The 25519-nt window shown below is 28.9% G+C and overlaps 1 protein-coding gene across 1 annotated transcript in view; it reads left to right on the top strand.

Moving 5' to 3' along the window:
* The first annotated feature begins 10422 nt into the window (after positions 1–10422).
* Dh31-R (Diuretic hormone 31 Receptor) overlaps positions 10423–25519 on the top strand; it is a 439521-nt gene continuing 424424 nt past the window's right edge. The window contains exon 1 of the mRNA XM_076395298.1: positions 10423–10564. The gene's annotated coding sequence lies outside the window, so the exon portion shown is untranslated. The remainder of the gene's footprint in view (positions 10565–25519) is intronic.

Raw genomic sequence — 25519 nt, 5'->3', positions numbered from 1 at the left:
CCAAACAGTTGAAGGACAGATATTGAAGTGCGTAGGGTCAAACACAAACTACCATACAAACTGATTAATAGACACATAGAGTGCGATATAATAATCTCTAGAACAAGTTAGAATAGTCTCTAGAATACATTAGGTTAGGCTTTAGAATACGGCGGATCATTTACTGAAGCGATTTTCTACATGTTGGTATACTTATATTATATAACGTAAATCATAAAATAATACTTTTTGTCCATGGGCAGATTGTTCAACTTGGAAACGATTGATCATGACTAATTAATAAGGACTGAACTCAATAGAGATTTCAGTACAGAATTTCAGAAAAGAATCATCGTACTTCATTCGGCGCTCGAGCAATTTGATTGGCTAATTCAAATTCGTAATATAGGCGCAAAGAAAATGATTTTTAAAGCATTTGACTTTTCCTTAATAAGAGTTTACCATTCATAGTACGTGGTATCGCAGTATCATATAAAAATAAAACTTGCATACTTGATACAAAAATTATTACAAAAATGCACAATAATAAACAAGAAATAATAATAAAATATAATGTATATATATATATATATATATATATATATATATATATATATATATATATATATATATATATATTATTATTATATATATTATAATATATATTATATATATATATTATTATATACACATTTTATTTCAAGTTTTAATTGCCATTTATTTACCTTCAACTTACTAATTAATAATAATAAATATCGTACTGGAACAGATAAGAAAACCAATTTTGTTATTAATAACACATATGGCCATTTGACCAATCTTGCTGCAATATTTATAACTGTTCGAATTCGAAAGTTTATTTCTACCAAGGGTGCTGTTTTTTATCAGTTTCTCTTGATATATTAGTCCTTTGATTTATTTGAGGGTATGGTTTTGTGTCTATTGTTTTACACTTGGGCTTATAAATGCTATTTCAACTGATGTTCACTGTTATTTATTTTAGATAAGAGTAATTACATATAACCTTATAATTATTTTAAGAAACATATATGTTTTTATTTATCAGCCATATATATAAAAAAATTTAATTTTTAATTAAATGAATTTTATACATGATGTTTATTTGATTCATTTGATGTGTTATTCAGAAAACAAACAAAGGCAAACTGGCTGATGATAGTAAAGGCGATACTTAGAAATAATTCAACTATAACAGTAAACAATCTAGACTTCTTTAGATTCAGTATAAAATCTAACAGTTGAAAATAAATCAATTCTTTGCTTCTATCAATAAAGCCATAAATCCATTCTGCATTTTCAAGATTCGGTAATTAATGATAAAGGGTAGTTAATTATTATATCCTTTCTTTTATTAATAACAAATAAACTCTGTCAAACGTATAAGTATAATATTCAACTATTTGGTTAGTTAACTTCAGTTGAAGAAGTACAATTGCTATTCGCAATTATTTATATAAAGTAAAGGTAAATAAAGTAAAATATATAAAGTAAAATAAATATTTCTAAGTTATTAGATTGTTAGATGAACATATATAACATGTAGTATATAAAAAACAGATAAGGCGTCTCAGGTTTAAATAGGAATCCTTGAACATGACATTGGCATTTAATGATTCTTCCTTTTATACTCTCGATATATTAGAAAATACTTCGGATACTTTTATTTGATTTTTAGATAGATTTTATTTCAAACTATGCGTGTTTTTCTGTAGAAAAAAATCGAAGGAATATTTAAATATTGTTTGTGAATAGCTTGTGTTATTTTAGTTTTAAAAGTGACAGTTTCCTGTAGTTTAATTGTAATTATGAAAATTTTATAATACCATCTATTTACCATATCATGATAATGTCCGCAGTCACAATAAATTTTGTGTACCATTTTTATCTCGGAATTTAAAACAATTCTAGAAGTTATATCTTAATTTTTTAAAAATCTTGTTGCCTATAAGTATATAAGCGTTTTAGATTCCTCAAAGTATCATTGAGCATGGATAATTTTATGAATTTAATGATTTAGTGATGGTTTACGCTGTCAACTTCTATAATGTAAGTATTCAATCCGCAAGTATCAATATTAGTGTTTTATGAAATAATAATAACACTTTAGTACAAAATGGTCTTGTTAAAATTGTAATTTATAGATATACTTACATTTCCTTGTAATTTAATTTCCTCTGCAATTTATTGCAACAGGTAAAGCTATTTGAATTCAACAGTATTCACAGTATTCACAATATTTTTATCACTAATAATTGCTTTTAAAATTCTGAATAAATTAGAAAATGGGTAAAATAATATTAGACAAAACCTAAAACTGCTATCATTATGAATCAATTGTTATTAATATTGTTTATTAACATCGAATAATTTAGAAAACAGCCCTTTATTTGCGTTTACTAAATTTTCAGAATGTTCATATATGTATAATGTACGCTCATATACTAATAACAAAATTGTTTTCGTTTTTGCTTCGGAGCGAAGTTTATTAAGATTAATTAGTAATCTGAAGATAAATAAATATCAGTTAGAGCTGAAATTAAAATTTCAGATATATACTGCACTAATTTGATTATAAAGTCAGATTTTCGCTTTATTATATTTTGAAGTAATAAATTTTAAATTATAATTAGACGTGACTTTAAATAAAGACAGAACATATCTCATTATATGGTAAAGAGTAGTATGCAAACTAATAATTATTGAAGTGTTAAGCAGTAAAGCTCAATTGAGGATAATAATTTAACAAGTGAGAAGCTGAATATTTGTGCAAAATATCCTACGATACTATTACAGTGCGTTACTTATTAACTCTCAGAGATATTCTCGAATATTGTATACGAAATGACTAATGTTGCGCAAAGCACTAATATTCTTAAGTTAAGGTCAGTGAAATATTAATATATTTCTATAACTATTTTAAATTTCTAGCTTATATAGCTTTTGTAGCAACAATTATTTAATGAAGTAGTATTGAAGAACGTTTAAGAGATTCTTAGAAACGGTTTATTGACAAATTTTATTCATAATAAGTCTTATTTGATTACTCATTGAAATTATAGACGTTGAAGAATATCAATTTAGCCATGTCTTGCTTTGTTCGCTTTAAAAATAATGCAGCGTACGCTCATAAAAAATTGTGTCGAGTTTATGCTGATGTATTTATCTTGATTGTAATACTTCCTCCCTTCCACACGAAGAGAAGCAAAAACTCCTGCAGCTTCACAGATTCGGCTCATTAGAGAAGTAGTTATCACTTTTTTTCCTGTACTATTGATTTCAAGTTCTTAAATTCCCCCACTTGCTTTAACTTGATCCATTTGATATTTACAGTTTGTTAATACTTTAATCGACGAAGTATCATCGACATTTGAACAAACTCCAGAAGGTAATGGTAAACTTTGTATTCATTCAGCCAGTAAACCCCTTTCTGCTCATTCTTACCATTAATTACTTGACTTTATAATTTCAGTCCAGATGTTATTATAAGAGCAAACAAAGTTTTATATTGTACCGTAGTGTACATCTCAGGTTATTTAAGTGTGACATGTTTGACATGTGTGATAGACAATTATGAAAAAATCACACTCCAATAAAATTGTTTTATTATACTGTCAGTAGGTTTTTGAGCTATGTCTTATTTTATTCAGCAATTTTGCCACGTCGATAAAAATTTTGTCAAATGTTTAAAAAAAAGTAAATTTAAAACCCATCAACTGTACATTCCATAATGATCTTTTGGATATAATATTAAAAGTGCTATCAAGGTGTAGTATATACCTTTGATTAAAACAGGTGAACAGAATATCAAGAGGGAAAGACTGAGAGTTTGCTTTTAGTATAAGAAAAGAAAAAGACAGAACTCTGATAAATCCTATTAAATTGATCGCACTAAACAAATATGAAAAAGGAAATAGAGGGAAGAGATAATTTTTATTTGCAATGCACCAAAGTTTTTTGCATTATATTTTTTTTTGCTTTTTATTTTTTAATATATAATATTTTTATTTTATAGATATATTTATTTTTATATTATATTTATATTTTGTAGATAAATTTACATTATATATTTATATTTAGTTATTATTAAATATTATATGTATATTTAATTCAATTTTATTTAATACATTTATTTAAAAAAAATATATAGGCACCTCTATTACTCTATGGTCATTGATCAATTGTTACCTTATTTATATTCAATAATATTTCTGATACTCTAATTTAATTACAATTTTATAAAATAAATTTTAATACAGGAAAATACGTGAAAATTTATAAAATATTTAATAAATACCTGTTTACATTTTGCAAGTTTTCTAAACAGTCTTTTTGTTGTGCATTAATTCCAATAAAATGATTTCCATACACCTCTACCGCTGTAAAGGCATAAGTTTCCAAATAAATTTTCGGACAAAACTTTTAAGCGTAATTGATTTAAGGGGAAAACTTATGAAAGAAAATCCAATCTGGGGTAAAACACGGCCATTTATAAAGGGCCGACTTTTGTGGCTTTGAATATGAAATTTATTATATTGCTTGAAACAAAAACACCATATCAAGACAACGGTACAAAATACTATTCAATTAAAACTGACGATTAGTTAAATACTTTGAATTTCATTTGTTTATCAGAGAAACAAATCTAACTGGAATAAGTAGGTGGTGTGCTTTTAAACTAAGAATGGGAAAAGTTATTTTGTTTATTTAAGTTTAACTTCTTCTTTCAAACAAAAATTATTATTGAAATTAACACTAAGTTTAACTCTGAGCGAAAACAAATAAAATTATTTGTTATTTTACGAGTGATTTTTTTTTCATTTAATTTTTTTATATATATTTTAATTATTTTAAAATCTCCTTTTTCCAACTAGGGGTTTATCTAGACTGGACCTACAGTTTAACGTGTGCTCTCAACCACGGCCCTCGGCATTAAGTCTACCGACTAGCGAGTGCCCAACTTAGACATCATCCTAGAAGACATCCGGTCTTACCGAGCCTGGTTATTGGCGTGACCGGAACCGTTTTCCTTGTCGGATTTTGCACTCTTGCCTAGGAACAATCACAAACACACTTACGACCATGCTCTAGCAGGATTCGAACCCGCGACAATCGCAACAATAGGTGGACCGTCCTGTCGTCTTTACCACTGCGCCCCCAAGCCGACATTTTTGTGAATGCATAAAATTTAAAAAGTAAGCAGTATGTGAGTATGCATGTACGAATTGTTGTGTGACAATCGTTAATAATGATCTCTTAGTAATCTATGAATATATTCATAATAAATGAATAATATATGAAAAGAATAAATTCAATAAAAAACATATTGCGATAATATTTTATTTAAACAGTTCGCAATATCGAAAATAATAAAATCAATTTTCTGTTGACTAAAACGGTATTAGATATACTAAAAAATCGGTCTGATATATGGTGATATGATAGGACAAGTAATATATTCACATTATAAGCGTCCGGTTTACATTATATTAAGATTAAACTGGCAGTGTCGTTTTTGTTCTTGGTTCATTAAATCGCCATTGCAATTAACTGCAATTGTCTTACTTATCAAAAAAAGAAGACAGATTCACATTGTATTGGACACTGTTCTGCAGTTGCTGGTTGCATAGCTCAACATGGTTTTGTCTAGTTTAAGTAAAACTATTTTAGTTCAAGCTGTAATGTCACCAATAGTGGATTAATTAAGGCACATAACCATAATTTATAAAATAGTCTTAGTCCGCAGATGGCTAGCATAAGCAGCGCAGTTCAGGGTGTAAGACTACCAAAGGAGGAGTAATGCTGCTGTGAATTAACAAGGATACTCTAAACAAAAAGAAGTCGCCAGTCAATACATTATTATATTTAGAAACCAATAATTTACTTACCTATGCTCTTATAAAAATATATTCTTTTTTTCCTTGTTTGTTTCACTCCTCCACCTTCAGAGTAGTAATCATTAGATAGTTAGGGTGTTATTGATGATTAATGTTATATGTATTAATGTCACATGTCAGATACAGGTCAACTCCTACCGGTAAATTTGGTCTTTTCAAAGAGACGTCCTCCACTACTATTGCATTCTGCAAAATCCTATCTAATGTTTCCGATTTGTCTGATTTAACTTTCATCAGCTTTGCCTCGACAATTACTAGCAACTTCACCTATAAAAGAAATGTTAAATTGTTACTAAAATATATCATGATTGAAGCATATACATTTTTATCAGTTACTGCAATTTTTGCTACTATTTTTGATGGGGAAACCCCTGTAATGAATCGACTACTGAACTGCTTGTCTTTTAGTTGACGTATTGTACATTTACTAACCTAAAACAAACGGACGGTTAATTACAACAAAATGTGTATAAAAGATATAATTAATTTTAAGATTACTTCTAGTACAATTGTATATTATTTCTCTCATAGCCTTTGAAACGTTTTTATTTCAACAAAAAGAATAATTGTCTTTTTTGGTACTTGTTATCATGTTGAAATCTGTAGCTATATCGGGGTGAAATGTGATGTCCAAAATGTTTTGTTACAAGTTTGGCGCTTAATATTCTCACTATAAACAAAATTGAAGTTGTGTGGATATTTTAACATTATAAAACTTAACCTTACAATCAGTACTTACCTTTGTTCCTCCATATTTTAAAACCGATGTATGTCACAATACTAATAATAGCACAACAATTTAATTATTATTGTTATGAACTTGTTAATGCAACACAAAATTTTAATTCAAAAATTTTATTTTAAATCTACATATTCTAGTTTATTTCTTTTCATTGGACAAGGGTTAATTTTAAAATGACCGATTATACACTGTAGGTGGGGAAAAGATGAGCGCAAATATTTGGCACATGCGCACTATATTCCATCATTCCCTGCAGTTTAGCATATTCTGAAATAACATACTATTCTGTAATTTGGACACAAGCTTACAGTCTTACCCGTGTGCGAACACCAAAGCCAGATTGCACCAACATTTGGGAACCATTATGATATACTAAGGAAATTTGGGTAAAAACAGTGTAATTTTCTATCAGTAAGTTTTCCAGGCATGCACATATCTTTGGTAATTTTATCAGAAGGGAAGTGGTAACTAATGCGATTAATACGCCACTGGCTATTTTAAATAATCTGTTTAGTATCTGGTCACACGATATACGGATTCAAAAACCTAAGTCAATTTGAACCATTTGACCAACATGAATTGACAGACTTGGCACTTTTCTAATTAAATTTTTTTATAAATAGAATAGATCAAAAAATTCAGGAAACATCTTTATGTATTTTTTAAAAGCTCTAATATTGTCAATGTGTAAAATTCCTAACGCAAACTATCATCGCTTTAGACGAATTTATTTTTTATAAGTGACGATGACGATGACGATTATGTTTGAGAAAATGTATGTGGATCATAACTCACCTAATAAGAAGCTGAATTTCTAAATAAGTATGTAATTTTCTGCGTGAATTTAAAGATGTGGACCGGAAAAATTCAGGTATTAATACAAACTTAACACTAAGTTATTATTAACAGCGTTCGGACAAATTTAAAAAAAAAACGTAAAAAATAAAAAGGTAAAACACATATTTTATATATTAATCAAATTATTATACGAGTGTAAAATATTTGTGTAGATCGATACATATTTCCCCAGAATATACAATAAAAGAAATGAATATATAATAATATATAAGCATGTTCATATGGTTAGAATATATGTTGTTCGAGTGTAAGTTCAGTGTAAATATAGTGAAAGAACCCTACACCGCACATAAACAGTATGGGTAATTTATAATAATTTAAATCTTTAGCTAATATGTTATATTTATTCGATGTAAGTAATATAATATGAAATAAATTGAACATACTTATTTTTGTTCGATTTTGTTATTTGCATCAGTCAAACAATATTATTAATAAAAAAATAAATTAAATTTAATCATATCTAAAGGTAAGTTCAGTGTAAATATAGTGAAAGAACCCTACTACAGTATGGGTAATTTATAATAGTTTAAATCTTTAGCTAATATGTTATATGTATTCGATGTAAGTAATATAATATGAAATAAATTGAACATACTAATTTTTTGTTCGATTTTTTTATTTGCATCAGTCAAATACTATTATTAATAAAAAAATAAATTAAATTTAATCATATCTAAAGATAAGCCTTAATAAAATTATTTGGGACATATTTTTTTGAATTATTTATTATATTGTTACTAGTTGTTGACGTATTTGTACGTATTTGTCTACTAGTTGTTGTACGTATTTGTCTACTAGTTGTTGTACAATTTGTCTTTAAATTAACTTAACTCTAGGTTTATATCTAGGAGAATTCATCGGCACTGTCTCTTAGTCTTTGTTGTAATAATGTTTAAGTATCAACAGTGCTGTTTTTCTATTAAATGCACCTCACTACACTAAACTACGCAAGGTTAAATTGTTTGATACTTTTGAGTCTGTGTCCTATTCTAGTGTACTCCAAGTGTTTCATCACTTCGATATTGATATCATAATTCAGTCTCCTCGTGTCTCCTTGGAATTCTCTTGATCTATTGGGTGACAGTCAGTATCTGAAGGTCTCGATGTGAGTAATCAATCCTGTAGTATCTCGATGCACCTACAATATTTCACAGGATTTTGTTGTAGAAAAATTGTATTGTATTATATTAGCTTCCATAATTCCCATAATTCTATGCGCTATGTTATTATAGGTTTCAATAGTTGCTTATTTAAGGTCAATTGAAAAGTTCCCAGCCTACCATAGTAAAACAAATTTTTTGGCAAAATTATTTTTGTTTTATTCAACATAACTCCCTTCAAGGATGATACACTGATTATAGCCCTCCAACTTTTCGATACCATTTTAGTAGCACGATTTGTCCTTTGCTTCAAAATAGGCCTCAAAATCACCTATTCATTCGACGAAAATTTCTTCCCGGCGTGCATTCTTTTGAGATCTGGGAACAGAAAATAATCGCTGGGTTCCAGATCTGGAGAATACGGTGGATGAGGAAGCAATTCGAAGCCCTATTCATGGATTTTTGACACGGTGCGTTGCCTTGGTGAAGCAGTACTTTCGTTTTCTTCAAATTCGGCGATTTCGTCCAATAACGCTATGTAATATTTGCTGTTGATGGTCCGTCCTTTATCAAGGTAGTTAATGAAAATTATTCCATGCGAATCCCAAAATACAAACGCTATAACCTTGCCAGCCGACTGTTGCCTTTTCCCACGCTTTAGAGCGGGATCAAAACTCGGGTATATTACGCTTGATCATCTTCAGACACTGTTTCGAATCATCAACTCGTCGCTGTTTTCGGTCAAAAGTGAGCTCGTGCGGCACCCACATTGCACAGAGCTTTTTCATACCCAAATATTCGTGAATGATATGATGTACACGTTCAGTTGATATCTTTAGAGTTCAATCAAGTTTTTGCTTCAACACTGCTTCTTTATCAATACTCGAAATTCATTTTTATCAATTTTGATATGATTTATCAATATCACAATAACAAAAGTTGCTTCACTCAAAATGCTATAATTCACAAACTAATAATTCGACAGCTGCAAATTTATACACTCATCTTTTGAGGGTTAGGGCTAACTAAAACAAATGTGAATTTAATTACAGTAGCGCCATCTATGTGTCAGGCCGGGGACTTTTTAATTGACCTGTTAATAGTAATTTATTATGTACTGATAATTGTGATATTCTTTCAATTAACGAATATATTTTCCTACATGTTCGGAACAAAGTACGGAATAATTTGGTATAAATAATATATATTTTCGAAAAGATGCCGTCCAAACAATCTGCAGTAAAAAAGAGTGCGCATGTACAGCTGCCTAAAAACCTACCGCTAAAATTATTTGTTAAATTACAAATTGTTTCAGTATTCACACTGAAATCAATTGAGTAAAAACCTTATTTTTATTACTCTAGAGGAGTATTTTGTTGACCCTTTGGAATGTATTAATAGGTATACTGAAAATACTACAGTCATACTAATATTTATGATTCTCTTTTCTCAATTTTTCAATGAAATTTAGAATTCATATTCCTATAATGCTCAACCTAGTACAATTTCTGTCGATTCATTTTATAGTTGAGAATAATCTCGAAAGTCTATTTGTTCATTTTATACATTTAATTGACATTTTATAAAAGAAATCAAAAATATATTTATAAACAATTAATATCACCGATTCAATCAGAACTTCATTGTTTACAAAACCTTATGATCAAATATGACTTAATTATATTTTAACCCGATAACTGGTGTCATAGAAAAACCACCGGGGAAAACTATACGCGCGCACCGTGATTCCAGAGAAAACCGTTCAAGTTGCGGGACGACACTCCAGTGTTTTGCGCGCCGTCCTGGGAAACGTCGGGATACGATCAAACAGCGGAACAATCGGGACGAATCTTCGCCGAAACGAATGCGGATTACCACCTAACATTCAGATTGTGTCAATGTTAATAGCAAACTGAAAAAAAAACACTAAACTATTTTTGACGGGGATTTTCGGGTTTTACGTGAAGGTAAGTCTAAAACGAAATCATTTTTTAAAACAATTTAATAATAGTAACAGAATAATTTTAATTACTGTCATTTAAGAAAACAACAGTGGGTGTTTTCGGCAAACAGAAAATGAAACAAGCAAAAAATATATAAAGTGATTGTAAATTTAATTTAGCTGGAAAATTTTAATTTGTATTTATTTCTCGTAATCAAATGAAATGGAATAAATAAGGAATACAGTTATAAATTAGGGAAATAGAATTTAATTTAGCCTTGAAACGTACAGTTTCAAACATTTATTTTATGTTTTTCGACAGTGTTTTTTATTGTTGGAATTTTCTTTCATTTATATTTCTATCAATTTATTGCTCTTGAATGCTCTGAGCAGTAAATTTTTAAAAAAACTACTAAGACTTTTTTCTTTTCGATTATTATCACTACGTAAAATAAAAACTAAGGAAAATATTAGACAAGCAAATATTAAATTTTTATTATTAGTTTGGTTTTTTATATATTTTATATTTCTTATATTCAACGTATTAATTTAGTTAGTTGAAATCAGTCATTTTAGTTTGTAAAAAAATTATTATTTCAATAATATTTCAAATATCTATTTCAAGAAATACCTTTTTTGAAAGGTTATAGACAATATATTTCATAATAATTCACCATATTTGATTTTTTTTGATTTATTTTCATTGAATTATTTTAATTTTTCAATTTCAATTGACCTATAAAATATTGACTTAAAGTAAAAAAGAAATATATAAATCCCGAATATTGATCTTATTAACACATACTAGATGATTTGAAGATATTGGTGGAATTCCTTGGGTTGGTTAGGTTAGGGATAAAGTAATTCCAGGATTTCTAAGCAGATGTCTTTAAAAGTATGTATATCTATCATATTATATCAAGCATTCATGTTATAGCGTATTTGAAATGCAACAGCCCAAAAAACCTTCTAGATATCAAGTTGGCGTCATTTGTTTACTCAATCATAAGATATTGAGTTTCGAAAAATTTTATTTTCGTCATATTTTATCTTTAACCCTCGAAAAAAAATGCGTCTCAGACTCGTCGAAAATTGTATGTTGTTTACTGTGATGAGTGCTTAAAGGAACCTAGTGTTGCTTATTTGGTTTTCGTTACAGAAACTACTATGTCATGCGTTACCCTAACTGGACAATAGTTGAAAAAGACAATGAAATTTTTAAATATAATTAAATATCTATCATAAAATACTTTTGACGTCGTTAAAATAAGGCTGTATATTAAAAGAATCTTAATATTTAGGTTACATATGAATCAACATCGAACACTTAATTGGTTTTCATTTCTAAATCGCTGGCAATGATTTATAATAGTGGAAATAATATAGGAAAAATAGACTGGTTTCCTTTAGATGTTTCACAGATGACTCAGAAGGTGATGCTAAGTATTTGACGATATTGGAAAAAATTTCTTCATCGTAAGCTAAATGAGGTAGATGAATAAAAAAAAACAGAATTTATTAATAAGAAAAGCTCTGTCGTCCATCACGAAAATACTAAACACACTCATAGCGATTCGGTGAAAATTGAGAGATTGGCTGGAAAATTTTCGTGCGTCCACCGTATAGCCCGAATCTTGCGCCGTCCGACTACCATTTGTTTCGGTTTCTGTAAAATTTTCAAAATTGTGCATTATATAAGTCCCCTATATATAATAGTTTTATATATAGTTTGAATAACTTGTGTAATAATAATAAATATTAACTAACAGTGGTATTCGATTTGAAAACTAATGATAATCATCAAACTTTGAATAATCACCGTAAAACGTCAATCTTCTGAATAAATTAATTAAATACGTTTGACACATTTGTCATCTGTTATATATTCAGGGTCATGAAATTTTCACACACCTTTATGAGGATTTACTTCTTTCCTTCTTTTGCTGGTATAAAAAGTAAAATACGTTCTCTGATAAATTTTATTTTTTGCTTTTTAACATTGGTTAAAAATAGTCGTAACGTACCGGATATATGCAATAATTTATCACATCACTAAAATATTTTCTTTTCTCTTTGCTATGTTATTAATATTTGTAAAGTGTATTTTAAAGTATAATTTTTAATTAAAGTACTTATTAATAGTTACTAATAAAATTAGTTTTTTTTATGACATGTAGAATATCACTTCATTAAGTGATCTTGTGCAGATCTTATACTATTCTAACTTATTTTAAAGTCAATGCTAACTTATTCTAAAAATTATTCTAACTTATTCTAGATTTTATTAAATCTCACTCTCTTTGTCTGTTAATCAGTTCGTATGGTAGTTTGCGTTTGAGCCTAAGCACTTCATTGTCATCGCGCACATTTAACTGTTTGGCCGGTGCATTGGGATGCACTAATAGTTTTGTTTAAAATATTTTTTATTGCTTTAAAATTTCTGGAAATTTAGTGAAAACATTGAAATTTAATTATATACCCACAAGAATGAAATAAACAACAATAAACTTTACCCAAAAGAGTTATGTAGATTCATATAGAGAATGAAATAGGATTGTCAGGTAAATTATGATTGATATAGTAATATGTTTTTGCTGAAACAATATGCACTTATTTCGTGTGATAATATCGGTTATTGTGGTCTAATTATACTTTTATACGCATTTTATATTCGCGATTAAGAAAATACCCACCTTTTGTAATTAGTCTTTTTATATATCACTTCAAATTAGTTATATTATACTGCAGCAAAGTAAATGCTGCGCATGAGCTAGGCCTTAACTCAATAAGATCATCCATTAATTGCTCTTTATATTTTATATCCAAATCGCTACTTCTAAATATTCTAGACCAGTACTCACATGCTATTGTATATAATTTGTTCAGTCAGTCAATATTTTAAGAAATTTATATAAGTGACTTTGTTTGAGCGTTAAAATTTAAGGAAACAACGTATTCTGTATTTTATTAAAAATATTCATTTAAAAATTACTTAAGATTAGTTGCCATGTTTGAATAAAATATATATCAATTTGTTACTTTCAAATGTTTCCCGAAAGGTAATTCTGTATATATTTTTCTATCTTACCGTCAGCAATAAATCACTGAAAAACAATTCTCATTCCAAGAGGGTAGAATATATAAGTTTACTAAACAATATTTTCATATGAAGCAGATATTTTATCAACTGGAAATATTTTAACAATTTATCTAATGTATTGTAAACTGGTATTTAAAGAGATTGTGATTAATGTATATGTTATTAATGTTTAGTAATATTATGGGAAATACAGTTGACAGATAATAATAGCCGAAATGAAGACATAGTTGTTTTTTTATAGAATTTCAGATTGAAGGAAAAAGGTTTCTTTTATGATGAAAATTATATTTCATTTCTTTATCTGCAGTCAATGCTACTTTTTTTGCTTATTTTTCTATTTATTTAAAGTAAATTATATGTTATACATTATATTATATGTTATGCAACGGTATGTATGCTTTTTCCTGTATTGAACAAGACAGAAACAATTCGAAAAAAAAAACTACAGATAACAGTAGTTGTTCCCGAATAAGGAAAATGTATACCAATTCTGTGCTTTCAAACATTCCCCGGGATATAATTCTCGATATTTTTCCCATTTCTCTATCAGCAACAAATCACTAAAAACAATTTCCGTTCCGAAGGAAGAAGAATATCGGTATAGGTCAATAAAAAACGTCAATTTCAAGCTTAAATTTGCTAAATTAATTAAAACGTGAATTGAGTTAATCGATTATGCGTTTCTAATTATAAAATAACGGCAGCCATTTAACAGAAAAAGCTTTTCATAAATGACTGTCCTGAATAAAGCAACAAACTTTAAACAATATTTATAGGTATAGATTTAGTAGTATTATTAAAAGACAGAGTCAGTTCACTTAGTAATAATATCGTTATAATAAATATTTTAAATAATAATAATTTTTCGTTTGAAGTATTATGTAAAATACTACAAATGTAAATTAATGTGAATCTTTTTATGTAGTTTGTTTCACGAAGATGCTGATTAATTTTCTGTTAATAAAAATAAATAAATAGTTAAAAACATTAAGTACTGATCGAAACTGTGTTTAATACAATAATACAAATATTTTCAATTACCGTGTAAGTACACCGTTAGCTACAAATTTTCTTTACGAGCCAGGATATAGTCTATGCGATGAAATATTCACAGTGTATTTTCACAGCTCTCAAAGCTCTCTCTGGGATATCTAGGCATTTTCAAATTAAGCCTATTATATTTGGCAAAATAAAAAGGATAATCGGGTTCGTTCTGATCATGAGTGATTCACCGGAAAGAGTAGTAATCGGAAGGAGTAGTATTTGACGAATACATCAAGTGGGTGAGCTTGTCCTTTTAGAATTTGTTTGTGGATTTTTATGAATTTTGTAAAATATATTCGAATGTTTTCATGATACATGTTGCAATTTCCTGATCATAGCTTTACTTATGCAACAAAAACGCTTAATTTATAATTATGCTTGGCATGTGATTGTCAATATTCTGAATTTATAGAATTTCGTGTCTTCATAACTTATCATATTTCCACTACGTTTTATGGCTTCCAAACCAAAAGTTTCAAATCAGCATTACTATATGTTTCCAAAAATTCGACGATATTCGCATATAGATTTCTTTAAATTAAAACAGATACAATTTCTATATAAATATCATTTGCGTGATGGCTATGAAGAAATATACGATGCTGATACATAATCACCAAATTATTTTGTTACAATGATTCATAATTTAATTAAAGGTATCTTCCTTTGTTGGAGGTAGGGGACTTATTTGTGTACTTGATATATGATTAGATAACAACTCCTTATTTGACACCTTTGATTTCAATAGAGTTGATAAGGACCGACATTGTCAATAAAACAGATCAAAGATTAAGATGAATATTAATATGTTTGAACCGATCATCCCCTATTCCGATCATTGATACAGTCTGATTGATTTTGATGGAAAAATGATTTGATCTGCGTATAAAATCAGAAATGAGATATATTGTAAATATGAATAATATATTGCATATATTAAATTGTTACTTAATCAGAAAGTAATTGTGTTAAAAGAGCATATTACTACGTGGCTCACTATTTATATTTCGGGAATAGGAAAAAAAACAAATAGTTAAACTGCGAATATATTTTAATTGTTTTTTAAGTACTCTCCACGATGATCGATACACTTTTGCATACGCTTAAATCAATTTTCAAAACATTTATTCCATTCCGAATGAGGTATCTTTAAAACATGATTTTTGAACGCTTAAATAGTTTCTTCGGGCGATGAAAAGCGTTGACCACGCAGTTCACTTACATTTACGGTTGGGAACAAAAAGAAGTCATTGGGTGCCAAATCAGGGCTGAACAGCGGATGACCCATCAATTCGATGTTTTGAGTGCTGAAATAGTCTCTTGTTTGAGCCGATGTGTGAGAGCTCGCATTGTCATGGTGAAGAACAATCCGTCTCTTGTTTGTTTTACTTATTTCACTGAATACTTCTGGCAAAAAAATCTTTGTGTATCAATTAGAATTTACTATTTTACGATCCTCTAGAGGCCCTTTTGCAATATGACCAGTTTTCCCGAAGAAACAGGCCACCATTTTCTTTGAAGTGCTTCGTGCGCGAAAAATTTTGTTGGGTTTGGTTCATCTTAGAACACCCGTACAGTCGACTGCTGCTTACTTTCGCACTCATACGAATATACCCATGATTCGTCATGTGTCATGATTTTATAAACGTCTTTCGAAGCAATGCGATTTAATTTCTTAAACATTTCTTTACACCAATCGACACTAGCCTTTTTTGATCGATTGTCAAATTTTGTTGGGTCCAACATGATCATAACTTTCGCACAGCTAAGTATTCATATAAAATCGCATATATGCTGGTAGAACTAATGATTAGGGATGCCTCAATCTCACAATAGGTGACATGACGATCTTGCTTAATCATTTTGCACGCAGCATCGATGTATTCTGGCACAACAACCGATTTTGGACGACCTTCACGAAACTCGTCGGACAGCGAACTACGACCACGATTGAATTCAGTAAACACGCGGTACACGGTGGTTTTTGATGGAACTTCATCGTAAAAGGTCAAATTAAGTTGATCGATTCACTTTTGTTGTGATAATCTACGTCGAAAATCGTAAAAAATGTTCACAATTCAGTTCCATTTTTACCGAGACGAAACTTTCAACTAAATATAAAATAAACAAATAGCGTCCGTGCGACAAAATGTTCTGAATACGTATTTCGTCAAAAATGTCAAACTTTATGATGGAACCGTCAGATGGACTCACATGACAACAGCGTTGCCAATTCCCGAAATATAAATAGTGACCCTTAGTAATAGATTGGTAAATATGGTTGCTAAAAAAAAATAAAAATGAAAGCATATTATTATTATATATAGGACATTCTATGAAATTTAATACAATTTATATTAAAGCAAGAAGGTTCTTTGGTTACTGTTAAAAATAAAAAACATTAAATGGTTTTTATATATTTCACATAATTTTTATAATATATATGCTAAAAATATACAAAATATTTTACGTAATACAAGTTATAAAAATTATACTGAGCTATGACCCCAGTTCATTAAAGACAAAAATACCAAACTTTCTATATTTTTCTCAAAGATGCCACTTTATGTCAATTTCAATGTCGAAAGTTGGAAATACCTTTAATAATAAATATTTTTCTTGCCTCTATTAATAAACAACTCTACAGGAAAACGAAAAGTTTCTGGGGGAAGTTCGTTCTATAGTCTTTTAAATATTAATCGCGAGGTCTCGAGATGAATTCATGTAATCATTCTCTTATTCGTCATGATCTCGCATCGTATTATATTCGCCATGGTTGGTAGGTCGGTGTCTGAATAAATAATGAATATAACATAAATCAATCCATTTATTTCTCTTTTATATCCACTCTAATTTTGTTTGTTCTAATTTTATATGTTATATATTTGATATTTTGTAAGAAAAATATAATTATATTCTAGAAGAAGTAGCAGTAAACATGTCCTAACGAGTTAACAATGTAATATATATTATACGGAGAATTTCCGGAATAAAAAATATTTTTTTCATCATCTGATGTAGAACTTGTAGAAACAAATTGAACACGATTGAAACTTACTTAACAACTGTTAGGTCAGGAAATAATGTTGGAAAATTCTAAATGAAGTTTAAAACTTGTGATGAAACTTACATACAATTGTAATGCCATAAAGAAGGCCGAATATATTATGTGCTTGCATGTGTTCTGGATATTTCTTCTGATTCCACCATATGCAGAGCAATATTTATGTATATGCAATATTATGTTCCACTTCATTGTCGATCTGGATGTCTCTTCTGGACTATCTCAAGATTTTTTGCGCTAGGGATTGAGTTAGTAAATTCACTTTATTTCCGAAAATCGTGATATTAAAAAATGTCAATTTCACTCAATTCGTGTTCCTGATTTAAGTACTAAGTTATATGAAATATTTTTGAAAATCTGAATTGTGTTTTATCTAATAGGTTTTGGATGTTTTCGAACGTTTTTTGACCTCTAGGCTGTTCTTTACATCAAAATCAGGACTTAAATAATAGAAACCAAAAACGGCAACTGGAATATGATGAAGCCATAAGTCTTTAAAAGTGTATGATGGGTTTTGGCGGTAAAATTGTTCAGTTCATTCTAGAAAAATAATAATTGTGGAAAGTACAATTTTGAGTATCTCATGATCAACGTCTGTATTCACTAAACAACTGAATAATACTAAATGAAAAACTGTAAATTGATGTAGATTAATGTCAAAAGCATCGAACTTCATAGTTAAGTTAGGTTGGTTGAGAGAATGCTAAGTATCCAAGAAAACAATTGGATACTTAGCATCCCTTCAATAGATGTCGCTGATCAGTATACATACAATTATTTAATAGACTCATGAAGGCAATGAAAATTTAACGATTGTAGAAAAACTACAGGCAAGGACAAATTTATACATGCGCTAATTTAGTTTGGATTTAGCAGTTCTTATTAAAATTAAATTAATTAAATATAAAATTAAATTAATAAGTAGAGTTGTAGGAAGATTTTAAATAAAAGAGATTGATGAATAATTTAATGTATATTATAAAAAAATATGATCTATGTAAAATCTGAATAAAAGCTTAATTTGGTATGTTAAAAATGTGTATAAATAATTTAATTTATTGCAAAAATTAAAATATTCCGCTAGATTGAAGTTGTATTTTGTATTATTCACAAGTTTCTTTTATTATTCCGACTAATGTGGCTGTTGACATTGATTACTGTGTGATCTTCTGACCTTATGGCCTAATGACGTTCATTCTTGCACTATTTTTAGTTATGCAAATAAGATTAAGTGAAACTAATTTCGAAGAATTCTTACCTTTATAGATGGAAGACGTTACGTTAATAAATAGATTGAATATAAAGAACATTCTAGATACAAAGGCAGTTCGTTTATACAGTAAAAAGTTATTGAACTTTAAGATATATATATCTTGCTTTTTTCCTTCCAAAACGTTCTTTGAGATAATTGTGCAGTGTTTTGTGGTGACGAGTGCTTAAGTAAACGCCATTGTCAACACTGAAAATCAACCTCGGCTTGTTTGGCTATATGCATTCCTTAAAATAACCAGAAAAAAGTTAAGAGGGATGATATCAAAAATGTTCAATGCTGGTGTTTTACATGAATTAGGAGTGGGAATATATTGTACTGAGATTCAATTTGTTAAAACGAGATGAAATCGAGCCATGTTTATGAGCGTTGAAAAGTGGATCATGTAGGACAATGATTTGCAATATAATTTATGGTCGAAGGCTGACAATGAGTTTAAATGAGTTTTTTTCAGTAAGATTTACATTAAATTTACAAGTTGTCATCGAATACCAAAGGTACTAGATTTTTTACTTTATTTACCTAGCTTCCAACAACTGGCTTTACCTAATTTAACATTACCAAAACTAGAAATAGAAATGTCTCTATTTTGAGCAAATTATGGGTATTTAGCTCAAAACTTTAACAAAGAAAAAAATTAACAAATATATGTTGATACCAAATAGATAATAATTGAAGGTTTTGCCGTTGAAATATCTTTATCTTTACATCCATGACATTTTAAATGAATGAATTTGCTTTACATAACTGCATCTTAGTAGAATCTAAGACACTTATTTGTATACCTTATGGTATATATTTAGTTGATATACAGTTGATATCTTACAAGTATAAATTCCAAGTTTTGAATAGTGCGTAATTCAACTATTTTGAATCATTGAGTGATTGTGTTAAGCTATTTGTTCTCTTTAAGATAATGCAGTTTTATAAAAAAATTAAAAATGTACAAAATCTGAAACCTGTATTTAACGAAAATTAATTAGTTGAAAAGACGAGAAAGCATTTCCTTTTTCCTTTTACCGCTAGAATTGCTAGAATTAATTCACAGAACATATATTTCAGCGACGTTTTCTAATTAAAACTGACAAACTATTCATATACTTCGCGTTATACGTTTCTAGATACGCGTGGTTAGAATTGATGTAGACTTTCGTATATAAGAATATAATTTTCTAAATATTATCTTTATTAAGAGAGTTTAGAAGTGTTATATTTTGGTATATATTTTCACATGATATACGTATTTATACGTAGATATAATGTGATTATATTAATATCCCGATATAATCACTGTTGATTAACAAAAGCATTATTTGAAAAAAATATCAAGGAAACTTCAACTGCTATCAAAGGTTATTAGGATAATATTGTCTTTATCGTATCATTTTGCCAGACCTAGCTGTCAAATAGGAATACTCTTTTGGTGTTATAACTAAAGCTATTAATTTCAAAAGGGATTCTTTTTCGATCTATTGTCGAAATTAAAACCGAAATATTTTTTAAAACCATTAAATATAATAACTTCTTTGAAGGTCTGAGAAACATTGTTTGAAAAACAAATTTCGTCAGAAATATATATGATGATCCTTGTCCTGGTGGGCTAGACATACCAGCAGCACAATAAGCTATATCTTGACATAGCATCATGACAATTTTAGACCACACATATTTTTAATGACTAGGTCAAAATTGAGGTAGTTTGTCTGGCAAAAGAGGCTTGTGAAAATCTCTTGATTCAGTTTTTTGCTCAGGAATGTCTACATTGACGGAACAATGATATTAACCATATAACCATATAAGTTGCAAGAATCCATCTATCGAGACATTAAAAGTATTATTAATTAAAATTTGGAATCTATATGAACAAATTATTTTCAATGAATCAAAATAACTTTTTCCGAAATCTAATGTTTCATAAAAATTTACCTATAGTACGTACATTTTTAACAATAATATGAAATAAAATAACATGCCTATGATGAGAACCTACGGCAAGTCGCATATTTAATTATTAAAAAGGATTTTTGGGTCCTAGGTATATTGCCGCTATAATGAAAAGAACTAGCAGTAAGGTAAAATTATTAAAATAAGAATATAGTGGCTGAATGTAATTGTGAACAATATAAAGTTCTATTATACGGTATATACAAGCCTAGTTAATTTGACGATTTAGGATAATAAAAAAATTCTCAGTATAGGTCAACGATATGTATTATGCATAAATTCTTAACACCTATATATTTTGATGATGTTTATTGATGCTTTTGTAATTATACAAATATTTACCTAGATTATTTCTGGATGAATAGGGTTTTTTATGCTTTATCATAATGAACATTAGCTAATTGGTTCCTCGAATTGGAAATAAAGGAAAACCTCAATAATATTTTACCTCACATTTCCAGAATGAGGCACGGAAATTGTAAATCGAATCGAGCCCATATATTGGAGGACTCTAATATACTTTACGTATACTTCTCTTTGGTTTAGTATCTTGTTTCTGATGTTATTATTATTACAACACTAAAAAATAAAGTCGTATAATGGAAACGTAAATAATAAACAATTATACCTGAGAAAGTTAATATGCTATTGAGAGAACATGGTTTATAAAAATAGTAACAAATAAAACACACTAATAAATAAATAATCTTAAATCGAGAGGATCAAACTTTATTGGTTGAAAAGGTTGTTCAATGTGTTCGTGCATATGAGGTGGAAATATTTATTAAAAAATTCGAATTTGCCGATATAAAGCTAGCTGTTTACAAATAGGCTTCGGAGATGACGAGCCCGGACTCACCCCGTTGCTTAGTCCCTTGTTTGGATACACGATGATGGTAGTAGATCCGAGGGCAGTTGCGCAAAGAGTTAATATTATCAAATTATATTCATGATATCTTGACGGTAATTTTGAGATAGAACAAATATTATAAAGACGTCGAGTTTTTTGAATACACGATTCTTCACGAACTTCTTGACAACAGTCTTGTCATTTTATTTATTATTACAGCTTTCTTTGGGAAAGATCCAGATCCTTATTAGTGATACGCTTCCTCGATATCTTTTTAAAGCACTGCTTTTTATATCTAAAATAAGCTTTTATATCGAATAAGAATTAATCACATAGAGATGGTCTTCTAAGAGATATGGCCAGACAGTGGATGGTGAAGTAAATCGAACATCATTTTATGCCTCTATGGAACCGAGATTAACATGCAAAACAAAATGTTGTCGAGACGATGAAACATATTATTCAGTAATAATTTTCTCATATATTACTATTTTTCTTATATGGTAATATAATAAATAAGTTATATTATGATTATTGAAGTACAGGAAAGTATACACAAAAGTTTATTTAAAAATGCAAGTGTATTTCCTCTTTTATGCAAATGGATCAGCAAGCACATATTTAGTTTAGATTTACGTTTTTGTGTAAGCGTTAATGGGAATGAGCAGCTTCCTATGCTTTTCTATATACTTATTCTCGTTTTATGCTGATATGCTTGTCATTAACTAGAATCACGCTGTGATGATTGAGCGCGTTGTTCGAATTCGATTTGGATGAATACTATTTTGTTCCTGATGGTTCTTCCTGGATTTCTTTGTGACGACAGAGAAGGTTGATTTAAACACCTGCTTTCGCAGCCTGATTTGTTGATACTTCTGTGTCTGTAAATTATAAAAAGTTCGCAGCTTTCAAAATATAGCATATGTGTTTCCTTAGCCCAGGCAGGTTTTAGTTTTATATATATTAAGTCGTTAAATTACATCTAAATGATGCTGTTTAAATGTACCTAAAACTAAAAACTAAAATTATTTAAACAATTGAATAACTAAAATATTGCTTCGCAACAATGCTAATGCTAAAATTGGGAGTGTTTTGTGTTACTTTAGGTATTTAACCAATTAATTGGAATATCATGATAGTCGAAATTGTATGACAATTTGAGAGTTATTGTATAGATTTTGGTTTTCTAGACATTTATTTAAGGCAATACGCCACATGATTAGAATAGAAACATGTTCATAATACTCAATTCATTATAATATCTATGGCTTATACTTATGTACAGTATATCCATGTTTCGTTAAGCCCTTAAAAATAGTATACATTATTTATTGTTTATTTCCCCTTGATAATTCTTAAATATATTCGCACATCGGCTTTTACAAAGCATATTCTCTTTGCTCATGCATATTTCATTATACATAAGATGGAAATTTTCTTACGGAATACTAATAAGGGGGAAATTGCTCCCTGATTTTATAAAGTTCTATAATAATGAGAAAATTGGGCACTCTCAACAGTCTAAATGATTCGGACGAAATAACATTACCTCAATAAATTTCTTTTATACTTCTTGCGGATTGTCTTAGATATTAAGGAAATTTGAAAGAACATTTTTAATTATAAATCTATTGGTTGTTAAACATATTATTATATCATATTTAAACCACTTTATAAATTGATTTACTTGTAAACTTCATTACGTTATTTTTTTGGTTTTTATCAGCAGTATACGAAAATTTTGATTCTTCTTGTTGTTGTTTATGCCAATATGTTTAATAGCCAGTACTGCTACAACAGCTACGACATTTATTGGATATCAGTTGATGATTAAATAATATTGGACGCAGTTCTGTATCTGCTGTTTAAAATATTTGAGTTATTAATAAAGAATTCAAACTTTGGCTTATTAACTTTGATGAGGCTATGAGTGGGTTGATGTGTTTTTAGTTTTTTTGAAAAAGTAAAAGTTTATTGAAACAATAAATGCCATATTTATCCAAACCTATATTCACATATCATCACATTAAAATAAGAATTACATTCAATAAGTGAGAGGCTACAAAAATGGTATTGTACTACTACATTTTATTTTGTACTTTCTTTTGTTTTTAAGTTTTCTTTCTAAGACTTCCAAATTGGAGGTGGGTTTATTATTAGATTCATTTTATCGTTGTGCAATCGTTACAGGTTATATCTTCAGATACTGAAGCTCTGCTAATCAGACGAATAGACTGAATGGTCAACCGATAATGTCTTTTACCAAAATCGTAAAACCATCTTCATATTTTCTCTTAGTCTGAATTTCGTTCCTATTTTGGAACGTTGCATTGTTGCACGTTGCACAATATGGAAACCGATAATTCGACTATGAACGATTATGCAAATCTCAATTTGAGTAAAATTGATGAAAAAAAAAATAGGCGATCATTTTACTATAAAATTTTAATTAACATATAGATATTGGAATTGTATTATGGTGTTAGAGAAAATTCCATATGTTTTCAATTTAAATCAAAATTGAAAGATGGGAAATTTAAAGACGATTTTGATCATAAAGGCACCAGCATCATCATTTTTTGATATGATTTTCTAACCTTTTCTATATTTTAGCATGTCTATCAAAGTTTCATTTCGTTCCTATTGTGATATGGTCTTTCTAATCAGAATTATACTGTTACAATTGTAATTTGGTCATATTGGGATGTTCGGCGAGAAGACGACAGTTCCACTTGAGCTTGAAAATAAAAATTATGATTCTTAAATATCTATTTACTGGTACAAAGAAAAGAGATAAAAACATTTAAACATATTATATTATTTGTAGAAATATTCTTTCTTTTGCTTATTGGTGTTCTGCCCGATTTCTATTTTTGTCTACTATAGTCAAACTGCGCAAAGCAGCTGACAAATATAGCACTAACTCAAATTTCAACTTGAAAGAACAATTGAAAACCTTCACCATATATGCAAAGATAATACATACCCATTTGGTTCAAATGCAAGATCGGCATTACTTAAGGTGACATTTATAAGAATTAAATTTGTTAATGTAAACCGTAGAAAATTAATAAAATTAGAATCAGTTAGTCTATTCTATCAGGGTTCCAGTCTATATCGTCGATTCTCTTCTCTAGTTATTTTTATCTACAGTCTGATGTGACATCCAATGTACGTCATACGTGGGGTCGAATATGTTGCCAATTGCAGTTTGTAAAAATATAAAATTCGCTTTAAATCCGAAACGAAACGTAACCGATTCAGACTGAATTTTATCAGATTAGGGTTGATACTGCCGGGTCATTGCCAAATTGTCTCAAAATTCTTCAAAGCATTGGTGATCATAATTAGAACTTATATATCGGCAATTAAAGTTTAATGTGGCATCATTGGGTGCTAACGAATAAATTTTCGTTACGTACATTGCTGGTTTTATTGGACCGGCTCTTATTACGTTGATTCATTCATTCAAACACCCATATAGCCAAGCACACTAGAATTTGCGATTTGTCCTTTTATTTGCACATACTAGTTTTTAATTAAAATCATGCGACATAAGGAGATATCTGTGAAGTCGGGAAATACCAGAAAATGTATAAGAAGTATTAGTATATTGAACTTGGTATCACATAATTTTTTTATGTTATTCTTTCTTGATGATGAATAAAAATTCATACACTGCTTAACATATTTTTAAAAGAGTTGATG

The sequence above is a fragment of the Rhynchophorus ferrugineus genome, unplaced genomic scaffold, assembly GCF_030347505.1.
Source record: "Rhynchophorus ferrugineus isolate W39M unplaced genomic scaffold, kcgeb_rfMv2 rfM2, whole genome shotgun sequence".
NCBI lineage: Eukaryota > Metazoa > Arthropoda > Insecta > Coleoptera > Curculionidae > Rhynchophorus > Rhynchophorus ferrugineus.
This window is presented reverse-complemented; position numbering and strand designations above follow the sequence as displayed.